The 11160-nt window shown below is 42.7% G+C and overlaps 1 long non-coding RNA gene across 1 annotated transcript; it reads right to left on the bottom strand.

Moving 5' to 3' along the window:
- Positions 1–215: 215 nt before the first annotated feature.
- On the bottom strand, positions 216–10900 carry LOC142493814 (uncharacterized). Its single transcript, XR_012801215.1, has 3 exons — positions 10804–10900; positions 1651–1822; positions 216–611 (listed from the first exon to the last, which is right to left on the bottom strand). It is a non-coding gene; the product is annotated as an uncharacterized LOC142493814 (long non-coding RNA).
- Between the last annotated feature and the right edge of the window lie 260 nt (positions 10901–11160).

Here is an 11160-nt window from a genome sequence, read left to right as displayed (position 1 = left end):
CAAGTTAACTAGTCCTCTAACACTTCAAATATTGTTCTCTTGGGTGTCTCTGATATATAGAAAGGGGATTTGCATGCAGGGTAGAGAGATCTTTATTCTTACCAAGTGAACTTAGGGTATCCATCCCACATTCTGTATAACAGAACAGGGCGATATGTATCAAGTTAACATGCACAACAAACATGTATTAAATTATTATTATTATTGTTGTTTATTTGTAAAGCACCAACATATTCCACTGTGAGGTACAAAAGGGGTGCACAGTGATGCAGATCACATAAACAGAATTATATACCAAATAAGAACAAACAAGCACAAACAGATACAATAGGTAATTAGGTCCCTGCTCATGCGATCTTACCTTTTGTGGAGGGAATAAAGGACAATATTCTGCAAAATTACTGTTTTTCTGAATATAGTCGTTTCTGTATAATTTTTTATATTTTCTTTAGCCTTTAAAAGGCAATATTTTAAAATCCATACATGTCTCTTTTTAGGCCAATGTAAATAGGAGAAAGTCTAGTTGAAAATCCACAGATTCTGATAGGGCAGGATTGCAGATTGCTTCATTTGATTCATTCAATCCAGCCTGATGGTATAACCTAATTCACCTGGTAGGGAGAATAAATATACAGATGAGACAGGCAAGGGATTCTGGGAGAGGAAATAGCAGGTATATACACTGGCGTCACATTTAATTCTTACCTTTCCCGCATGGCTGGATGCGTGCGGGCCGCGTGGTGACGGCGGCATGTTGGCGCGTCACTGTGACGTCACTGTCACGTGGCGCGCCCGGCTTCCCCGGCTTCCCCGACACCCCTGAAGTTGAAGTGAGGTAAGCGGGGGTGCGGGGAAGCAGAGGGGCAAAGGCAGGAGCAGCTAGGGGGTCGGGAAGGGGAACAAAAATGCGCGCGAAGTGGAGGGGGTGCACGGAGGGGATGCGGCTGGCGCGCTGTTTAGTCACGGCACCAGCCGGAGTAAATCCCCGGCCAATTAGTGGCAAATGTAAGAATAAAGGCTGCCGCAGCAGTAGGCCTGTATTTACTGAGGGGGCTACTCTAAAATACACCTTTGAGTGTTGGAACATGCTGTACGGTATCTTCAGGCATTAGATTAAAAAAAGGTAGTTATTGTAATCTGAGTTGTAATGAGATGTTTCTGCACTCTTAAAAATAGTCACAAAAACGTAGTACTTGCAGATGCTGGGCTCTTAGGATACAAATCCAATAACTGTAGTATTAAAAAATGAACAGCAGCATTCTGCGTTGTATTAGTATATTAAATAACTGAGAATAAACAGAGATTTTATAATACAAGACGGAGTGCTCCTCTTCATTTTTCAAATCTACATTCATTTTAATTTGACAAACTTGCAAATAATATGTTTAGCTCAATGATGATTTGGGGTAGGATTGCAGATTTGAAAAAATCAATAAGGAAGCGGTTTCATATTTCCATTAAATAATTGGTAATGCAGTTTAGTAAGCACCGCTACTCCATAAGACTCCTTCCTGTGCTAAAAGACACCTTACAGTATATTCAAGTGAATGGTCCATAACGTGTCATATGGCATACAGGATCCCATGTTATCAATATCGGCCAATTAGTATGTAGCACCCATTCCCCCACCCTAAGGGAGATAGTGTCTACCGGTGTATTCTGGTGCTGGTGCGTACTGTATCTGTGAGGTGAAACAGGAGGCCGGAGATCTCCGCGATGGTATAGGGGGTGCATCAGGACAGGCTATACGGATGGTTCCTCATCCATGCAGCGTCGCCAGCCCAAGAGGACCTCAGGGGCACGTCTTCTTTGGGTAGCCATACTGCAATTAGCACACCAGAGTTTATATAACTGGGTTTATTTAACACAGCAGGATACACAGGATACAGTACAGGTAATTTCCCTGAAGGCGAGTACCCAGAGCTTGAGGCCCAGAGCACCCCTCCTAAGCACACCTTACCCCCTAAAACAGGGCTTTTTGGAGAGACTCACTGCTACATCCACACAGCATGGAGGGCAGCCCATAACTACTCCCAGAAACACTTACTCTAACTATGGAGGTAAACACCCTCCTTTCTTGGGGAGTGGCTTGTCAGCCGGCCTACCTACAGTCATGGGCTCCCTTTACAATAACAAGCTACTCCTGAACTTTATTGATAACACACACAAAACATTATAACAGACCCCGCAGGAATTACTCTCAACACTGCCCTCTCTTTACTGGGACTTACAGTGTTAGAGGGGCCAGAGAATCAGTAGTCCAGGGGGATTTGGCTACACGTATAACAGTTATAAAATATCATAAATGGCCCAATATTTCTTCCACCTGCTGACACAGAAACATACTTTCATACACTCTATTCAAACTAAGACTTTATGATGATAACATAAGAATTAAGCAAAACGAATGAATACTTTAAATGTTCGAAGACATGAAGAAAAGGTTCACTCAGCACATCTGATTGAAGGTGTTAAAGGGACGAATAAAAAGAAGGAAGCAAAAAAAAACCCATTTAGACGGTGTGATTTAAAAAGTTCACAGATGAACACCCATCTCAGCACATAAAGAATGCTCATTTGAGTTTTAAAATGAAACTGGATATATATGCTAACACATGTCAATCTTCAGTAGCTTTCTAAAATCAGTTTATAATTAAAACAAAAATACAATAAATGCATATAGTACTTTCAACACCTGGAGCCTCTGGTTTGCTTTATCATAATCCTGGAACAGGAGAGCTGTCTACATCAAAGACAAAAAATAGCATACAATTGTAGAAGATCACTTCTGTTTGCCCAATGAAAATATCTTAGCCTTAGTTTGTGTGTTTATCTGGCAACTGTCTCAGTTTTCTCATTTAGAAATGTAACCCTGCTTCCTATCACTGGCAAGCTGTTACTGTATGCTGTGTTACCTGCTGGCTCACAGGGCCTTAGCCTCTGCCACGGAGAGCCAGGGGTGCGTAGAATATATATGTCAGGTGCAGCGCCTCCACCTGCGACAGATCCCGCCAAAGGGGGAGTTAGTCTTCGCAGGATGTTTATACAAGAATTACCCTTACACAACCAAGTTCTAAAACCAATCTCTTTTACTGGTAGATCAAACTCACGATACATTACATGCCATGACATTCCGGTATGCAGGTACACATTATATAACACGCCACGGCGGACGTCAACATCACTTGCGCCTCGGCGGACGCCAACATTAACTTGCGCCTCGGCGGACGCCAACAACACTTCTCCCAATCCCACCACCGGGTGATCCCACCCCGTGTCCAAGTATGCTACTCAGTTCTCCCGCTTACAACAGGCCTTATGTGTGTGTATGGGTGACTGCGCAGCCACTATGTCTCGGATGAATGAGAGTTGCAGTTGATGCACTTGATGAAATACCTGCCGAGCACTCCGGTGCTCGGAACTGCCACGATCTTCGAAAAGGGTCTCTGAGTAGACAACGCACTTTCCCTCGCTAGGGTCCGGGGCGCTCCCTCTCAGACTCTGGCAACTCGCAGGGGGTCTGAGCCCCGATCTCCTTCTCGACAGAATAGTCCCAGGCAATACTAACAGTTTGGGGGTAAGACCCTTACTAAGGCGGTCCCTAGCTCAGCTTGTCTCTAAGGTGACTCAGGGCTAGCTGGGCCGGGGGCACCTGGCCTGCGCCTCGGGGTAAAACCTCCCCGCGCAGTATCTCCATCTCCTCGTCTCTCCCCGAAGCTCTCCCTCCATGTGCGCGCAACCACTGCCTATATCTCTGGCAACTCCTCCGCCCATAGGCTAAACACTCTCACCTGACCCTCCCCGTAGGGCTGCTGGGTCAAGGGACTGCTCCTCTCCTGCCAAATGTACTCTCCTCCTTCGCAGGCTTTTGCAACTACTCCTTGCAAGCGCAACCTCCCATTACTCGGGGTGAATCAGGGGTCACGGCTACAGAAATAAAAAATCAATTTAAACATATCACAATACAGAAGCTATTAATAAGTATTAAGGGGGCTATGCACTAAGCTCAATGCTTTTGCGTCCGGATGGGAAAAAAAAGCACGTCCGTTAAAAAGTGAGGCCGGAGACGCGATTCACTAAGGCCTTGAGCCCATTTTCTAACGTACGTGCTCAAAACAGCCACAGTATACGTGTTGCTTTTCCCCCCCTGCTAGCGTTCTTAAACTTAACGTACGCTAGCTGATAGAAAAAATAAGCCGTCTGTAACATTTGCATGGAAATTCTATATCTCCATGCAAGGCTGTTACAGGCGATCGTACACTAAATAAATACATTTTAATAATATAGTGTACATGAGCATAAGGCATTAGTACCATATAGAAAACCGAATATAAGCGCAAGGAAATACAGATCATAAAGTCAAAAAATATGTATGTAGATATAAATAAATCAAATGGAGCATATATATAGGAGGATAGGATGAGACACGTCAATGGGGAATTATAGAAGGTGGCAGTTAGAACACTCAAATGAGGTTTAAATGAAGTCCTCAGTGAAAGTCCAAAACGTATATCTTATCCCCGTGTCTCCGGTATTCCCGGTGTGGAGTATTGGCTTACTCATGATCATCCACCGTCCTGCTCCTCTGGCCGATGAATCTCACATGCCGATCAGCTGTTTATGAAGCCCTCAGTAACCCCCGAGAGCGCCTCTTCAATGGTAAGTGTTAGAAAAGTAGTGGATGAGACTGCGGCTCCTTGAAAAATAGAAATTCACGAGCAATAGATGAAATAAAAAATGTTTATTGACCTACATAAAAATTAAAAAAAAACACAAACAAAACTATATATATATATATATATATATATATATATATATATATATACAGTATATATATATATATACAGTATATATATATATATATATATATATATATATATATATATATATATAGTTTTGTGTATAGTTTTGTTTGTGTTTTGTTTATATATATATATACAGTATATGTATATGTATATATATATATATATATATATATATATATATATATATATGAATGAATGAATGAATGAATGAATGAAGCTATGCTACACAATGATAAAAGTTGCTTCCACATTATAGTCGCGTGAAGCAGAAACTTCAAAAACTCATAGTTGCGGTACATATATATGTTCATTCATTCATTCATTCATTCATTCATTCATTCATTCATTCATTCATTGAATATATATATTCATATATATATATATATGTACAGCAATTTGGCTACATTTGTATGCTTTCAAATTAAAAATTGGCCTGAAGCCTATGGAGCAGTCATAACTGAGAGAGATGAGGGAGTATATGTACTGTATGTGGGCTTCTTATTATAAAAATATTTTAAGCTCATGTATATGGACAGTAGATCTATTTCTATATTGATTTTGGGTATTGAACACATTCCGGCCTCTGCTAGAGGGGGGGATCGGTTCAAAATGCTGTGTCGAAGGGAGACTTATTGGATCCACCAGTTGGGAACTCTAACCCCTTGTGGACTCAATGATTGTTTAGACACTAGTACTTTGGTGTAATCCCCAGTCCTGGTCCATTGACTCTGCTATTCCTCTCCTCCATCATTACTGTCTCTCTCCAACCACTCCCCTCCACTTTTTTCCCTCCCCCCCCTCCACTCCCCCCACCCCCTCCACTCCCCCCACCTTGGCACCTCACTCCTTTCCTTCCTACCTCCACGCTCCGTCTCCTATTCTCCCCCCCCCTCCCACACCCCTTCCATTCCGTTCCCATCTCCCATTTACATCCAATATATATACTTTTGCCTTGGTCTAGTTAGGTTTTAATTATTAGATAATTGGTCCTTTTATTTAGATTTTGATTAATTATTATTTATTAATTATAAAATAATTTTCAAAATTTTCCATTCTGGTTTACATCCGTCTATATACATAATTATACTGTTTTGGTATAGTTCATTTATATTAATGGAGTTTATTCTAGATGGCTGTTTGTTGTTTTTTCCTTTATTTTTATCATGTAGTGTATCAATGAGAGACTTGGGACTTATACTAATATATCACTGTATATACATGGATGTTATTTTATTGGTTTATATAGAATGATTTTTGCCATACAAGGGTCTCCTTTTGCTAATGCTTTAATCATATATGTAACATGTTCAACAGGAATCCATCTGCTAATGTCAGCGTTTATACATGAATCATGATGTTTTATTGCTGTGAGTTCTTATCATTGTTTATCATATAATTTCTTTTATATGTTTTTTAATTTATACAATTCCTCATGTGTATGTATGTGGTCTACTAATTACCCACATACACTTTCCTTGTTATGTGGTTTTAATATGGTTAATTAAATGTATATGTGTAGTCGCTTTGTTTATATACATTCATGTATATCAGTTATTATACTGGCAGGTCTGACATGGTGGTTCTCATTGGCCCATCGCCAGTGCCGTGGTTTTATGTTTGGGCACTGACGATTGGCCTCTGGCTGCTCCGGTGCCACTCCTCTTTGATTAGATGAGCCCTTACATACCGAGCCCTCCCCCTAGTTGTCATTCCCTTTGAGAAAGTCACTGTCGTGATGAAACGCGTCAAGGCACGTTATCACGACACTACGTCATCACGCAGTGCGCGCTTTACGGCCGGAGAGCGCATGGAGCTGATCTGAGGCTGACAAATCTCTAAATTGCACTGACGCCGAGAGACATTGTTTCAATGCACCCGACCACTGCTGGATGTGAACCGGAGGGACAATCTACCATCTGATGTGTTCCAGGACGGTGTGGCCTTGTTGGTGGTGATTATATATCACAAATTGCCTTTTTATCTTGTACCTTTGTGAGTGATCTTAATCCCCTTGTCCTCTTTTTTATTGATTAAATGTACTGTTTTACACTATGGGACGTGCGCTCTCTGTTCTTCTCTTTCTATAGTCTTCCTATTGGAATTGGTCATTCCTTCTGAGAGCAGCCGTGGATCCCTGAGCAGCATTTCCAATCACCATTGTATTTCCACTGGACTTGTACCAAGGGTTGGACTTTCTTCCATTTTTTGTCCCTTTTCTTCCCTGTTTTATTTTTTATATATATTTGCACATTTTTTTATATATATATATATATATATATATTTTATGCATTTTTTCACATATTTGTAACATTTTTTCACATTTTTTGTATTGCTAGATTGATATTTTGCTCAATATTATACACAATATTTGCACGGTTTAATTCATATTATTTTATACAATTTTTGTTTCACAAGTGGCGCTACTGAATTTTCCTCTCTCTCTCTCTATATATATGTATATATGTATATATGTATATATATATGAATGAATGAATGAAGCTATGCTACAAAATGATAAAAGTTGCTTCAACATTATAGTCGCGTGAAGCAGCAACTTCAAAAACTCATAGTTGGCTACATTTGTATGCTTTCAAATTAAAAATTGGCCTGAAGCCTATGGAGCAGTCATAACTGAGAGAGATGAGGGAGTATATGTACTGTATGTGGGCTTCTTATTATAAAAATATTTTAAGCTCATGTATATGGACAGTAGATCTATTTCTATAACTGTAGGAATCCTTGTGTAATAAAAATGGTGGGGAATAATATGTATTTTAATCAATCTTGTGCTTCATGGCTTAATGTAGCTACAGTTTGATTAAAAAAAATACAATATATTGATGATTTTTAAAATAGTACATAATTCTTAGCAAGGTATTATGAAAATATAAATTGAACAGAGGTGTGTTTAGGATCAAACACTTGAATTTTCATCTATCTATACCAGTGACCTCTTTGTGGGCAAAATCTATGACATATATAGTAATGTACGGAATAGGGATTTCTATTTTATGTTTAATCCTGTCATTTTAAGATACTGTTCTGCATTTATTGTACCTGTATGTTGCTGTAATCCTTTTTCTGTAATCTCAGCACTGCATTTGTGTATATATATTTTGACTCGTTTGACTCATTCACCCACCGGATTATCAGATACGGGCCAGAACAGACAGCCAGGAACTTGTTCTAAAGTCAGCTTTAGAACAAGCACCTGCTGCCCCGGGATGAACTCTCTACTAAGGGCATTTCTATCATACCAGCGCTTTTGCCAGGTCTGAGCTCCCTTGATTTTAGCCCATTAGATCAGCCAACCGATCTCTGAGTTCCACCACATACTGGAGCACGTCACAGCTATTTTGATGGTCCCCCCCTCCCATCACTCCTGGAACAGGTGGGGTGGTCAACGGACTCTGCGCCCGTATTGAAGCTTGAAGGGTGAGAAGTCACTAAACTCCTGTGGCACCTCCCTGTACGGGAACAGTAGGTGCTTCAGGTGTGCTTCCCAGTCCCCTCCCCCCCCCCCACCCCTTTGGCCTCCACAAATGCCTGCAGAATTTGTTTCAGGGTGCCACTGAATCCCACACAGTTCGTTGGTTTGATGGTGGTAGGGGGCCATGCAGTTAGCGGTCACCCCGCAGACAGCCCAGAGACTTTGAAACAGCTCACTCATTAACTGTGCACCCTGGTCTGTCAGGATCTCACTTGGGAAACCTACCATAGTAAAAATATTTATATGCATCTTGGCCACCTTCCGGGTGTCAATGGAGGAAGAGCAACCCTCTCCGGGTACCTGGTCGCAAAGTCCACCGTCATTTATACCTTTTCCCCGACCTACTGGGAATCATTAGGTGTCCGATGAGGTCTATCACACCCGCTAGAATGGTTACCCAATCACTGGTAGCAGCCTCAGGGGGGCCTTTGTCTAATTGCCTTGCCTCCCCACTCACTGGCAGGTATCACATTTGCGACAGAATGCTGATGCCACCCGCGATATCCCAGGCCAGTAGAAACTTTGGGCAGCCTGGCTCTCGTACGGGTAACCCCCTGATGTCCTGCAGGCGGGATCGCATTCGCTAAGTGCAGAAACTGTGCTCAGAACTTACTAGGTACCACTAACTGACATTTGGCTATCAATGGTCTGTCTGGAGCTACCAGGCATTTTCCTGGTATGAGTCCTCTCTCTCTCTTACACCCCTATCTCTCAAACTCCCCCCTCTCACCCCACACTCAATAGCCCAACTCCCCAAATACACACACACACATACACACACACACACACACACACACACACACACACAATAAACCCCTTCCTCAAATACACACACTAACACAATAAGCCCCCCTGCCCAAATACACACACACAAACACAATAAACCCCCCTGCCCAAATACACACACAATAACCCTGCCAAATATACCCACACACACCCACACAATAAGCACCCCTCCCCAATACACAACTACATACAATAAAATGCCCTCCCAAATTTCCAAACACACACACACATTAAGATCCTCTCCTCAAATACACACACACACACAAACAATAATTCCCCCGCCTCAAATACATAGACACACACAATATGCCCCCCCCCAATTACACACAAAATAAGCCCCTCTCCATAAATACACACACACAATAAGCCCATCCCAAAATACACACTCACACACACTATTAGCCCCCCTCCCCAAATACACACATACACACAATAAGCCCCCTCTCCCTATACACGCACACACACACACACACACAATAAACTGCCCTCTCCAAATACACACACACACAATAAGCGCCCCTCCACAAATACACACACACAAAAAGCCCCCCTCCCCAAATACACACACGCACAATAAGCTCCCGCTCCCAAATAAACACACATACACAATAAGTCCCCCTCCCCAAATACACACATACAAACACAATAAGCACCCCTCACCTAATACACACCCACACAAACACAATAATCCCCCTCTCCACAAATACACAAACACACACATTAAGCCCCAATCCCCAAATACACACACACACACACTAAGCTCCTTCCCCATATACACACAATAAGCTCCTTCCCCATATACACACAATAAGCCCTATCCCCAAATACATACACAATAAGCCCCCTCCCCAAAAACACGTACTCACACAAACACAAGCCCCCCCAAATACACACACACAATAATCCCCCCCTCCAATTACACACACACACACACACACACACACACACACACACACACACACACAATAAGACCCCTCCCCAAATACACACACATAATAAGTCCCCATCCCCAAATACACACACAAACACAATTACCCCCCACCCTAATACACACGTACACAAACACAAAAAGCCCCTCCTCCCAAAATAAACACACACACAAAATAAACCCTCCTCCCTAAATACACACAGAATAAGCCCCCTCCACAAACATACACACACACACACACACACACACACACACACACACACACACACACACACACACACACACACACACACACACACACACACACAATAAGCCACCCTCCCTAAAGACACACACACACACACACACACACACAATATGCCCCTTCCCCAACTGCACACACACACACAATAACCCTCCTCCTCAAACACACACACACACACACACACACACAAATAGAATAAGCCCCCTCCCCAAACAGACACAAACAATAAGCCCCCCTTCCCTAATACACACACACACACAAATAGAATAAGCCCCCTCCCCAAACAGACACAAACAATAAGCCCCCCTTCCCTAATACACACACACACACACACACACACACACACACACACACACACACACACACACACACACACACACACACACACACACACACACACACACACACACACACACACACACACACACACACACACACACACACACACACACACAAAACCCAATAAGCCCCCTCACCAAATACACACACACAATAAACACACTTTGGGGTTAACAGTGGTATAAGGGGAGATTGGGGCATGTGGGTCTACCTGGGGCCCTTGGATGGGCCTGCTGGAGCAGCATAGCAGGTGCACAGAAGGACCCTCCAGGCCCGAGGCCCACCAAAGTGGCTGGGGAAGGGACAGATAGATGGGCGGTGGCCAGTAAAGGGGTGGGTCCTTTAGTTCTACAGGAGAGGAGGGAGGGTAGGGACAGATACGGATGACAGCCAGAAAAGAGGAGGGTCCTTCTTGCCTGCAGAGAGGAAACTGTAAGGTTGCCAGGAGGAAAGCTGGGTCCGAGACAGCAGTCCCCACTTTCCCCCCCTGTCGGCAGCCCTTCAAATAGCCTATAGCATGTATAAAAATCACAACATTTACATAACCAGGTGCACGTGAAACAACCAC

Source organism: Ascaphus truei, chromosome 4 (genome assembly GCF_040206685.1).
Source record: "Ascaphus truei isolate aAscTru1 chromosome 4, aAscTru1.hap1, whole genome shotgun sequence".
Taxonomy (NCBI): domain Eukaryota; kingdom Metazoa; phylum Chordata; class Amphibia; order Anura; family Ascaphidae; genus Ascaphus; species Ascaphus truei.
The sequence above is the reverse complement of the archived record's forward strand: the minus strand, read 5'-3'. Positions and strand labels throughout refer to the sequence as shown.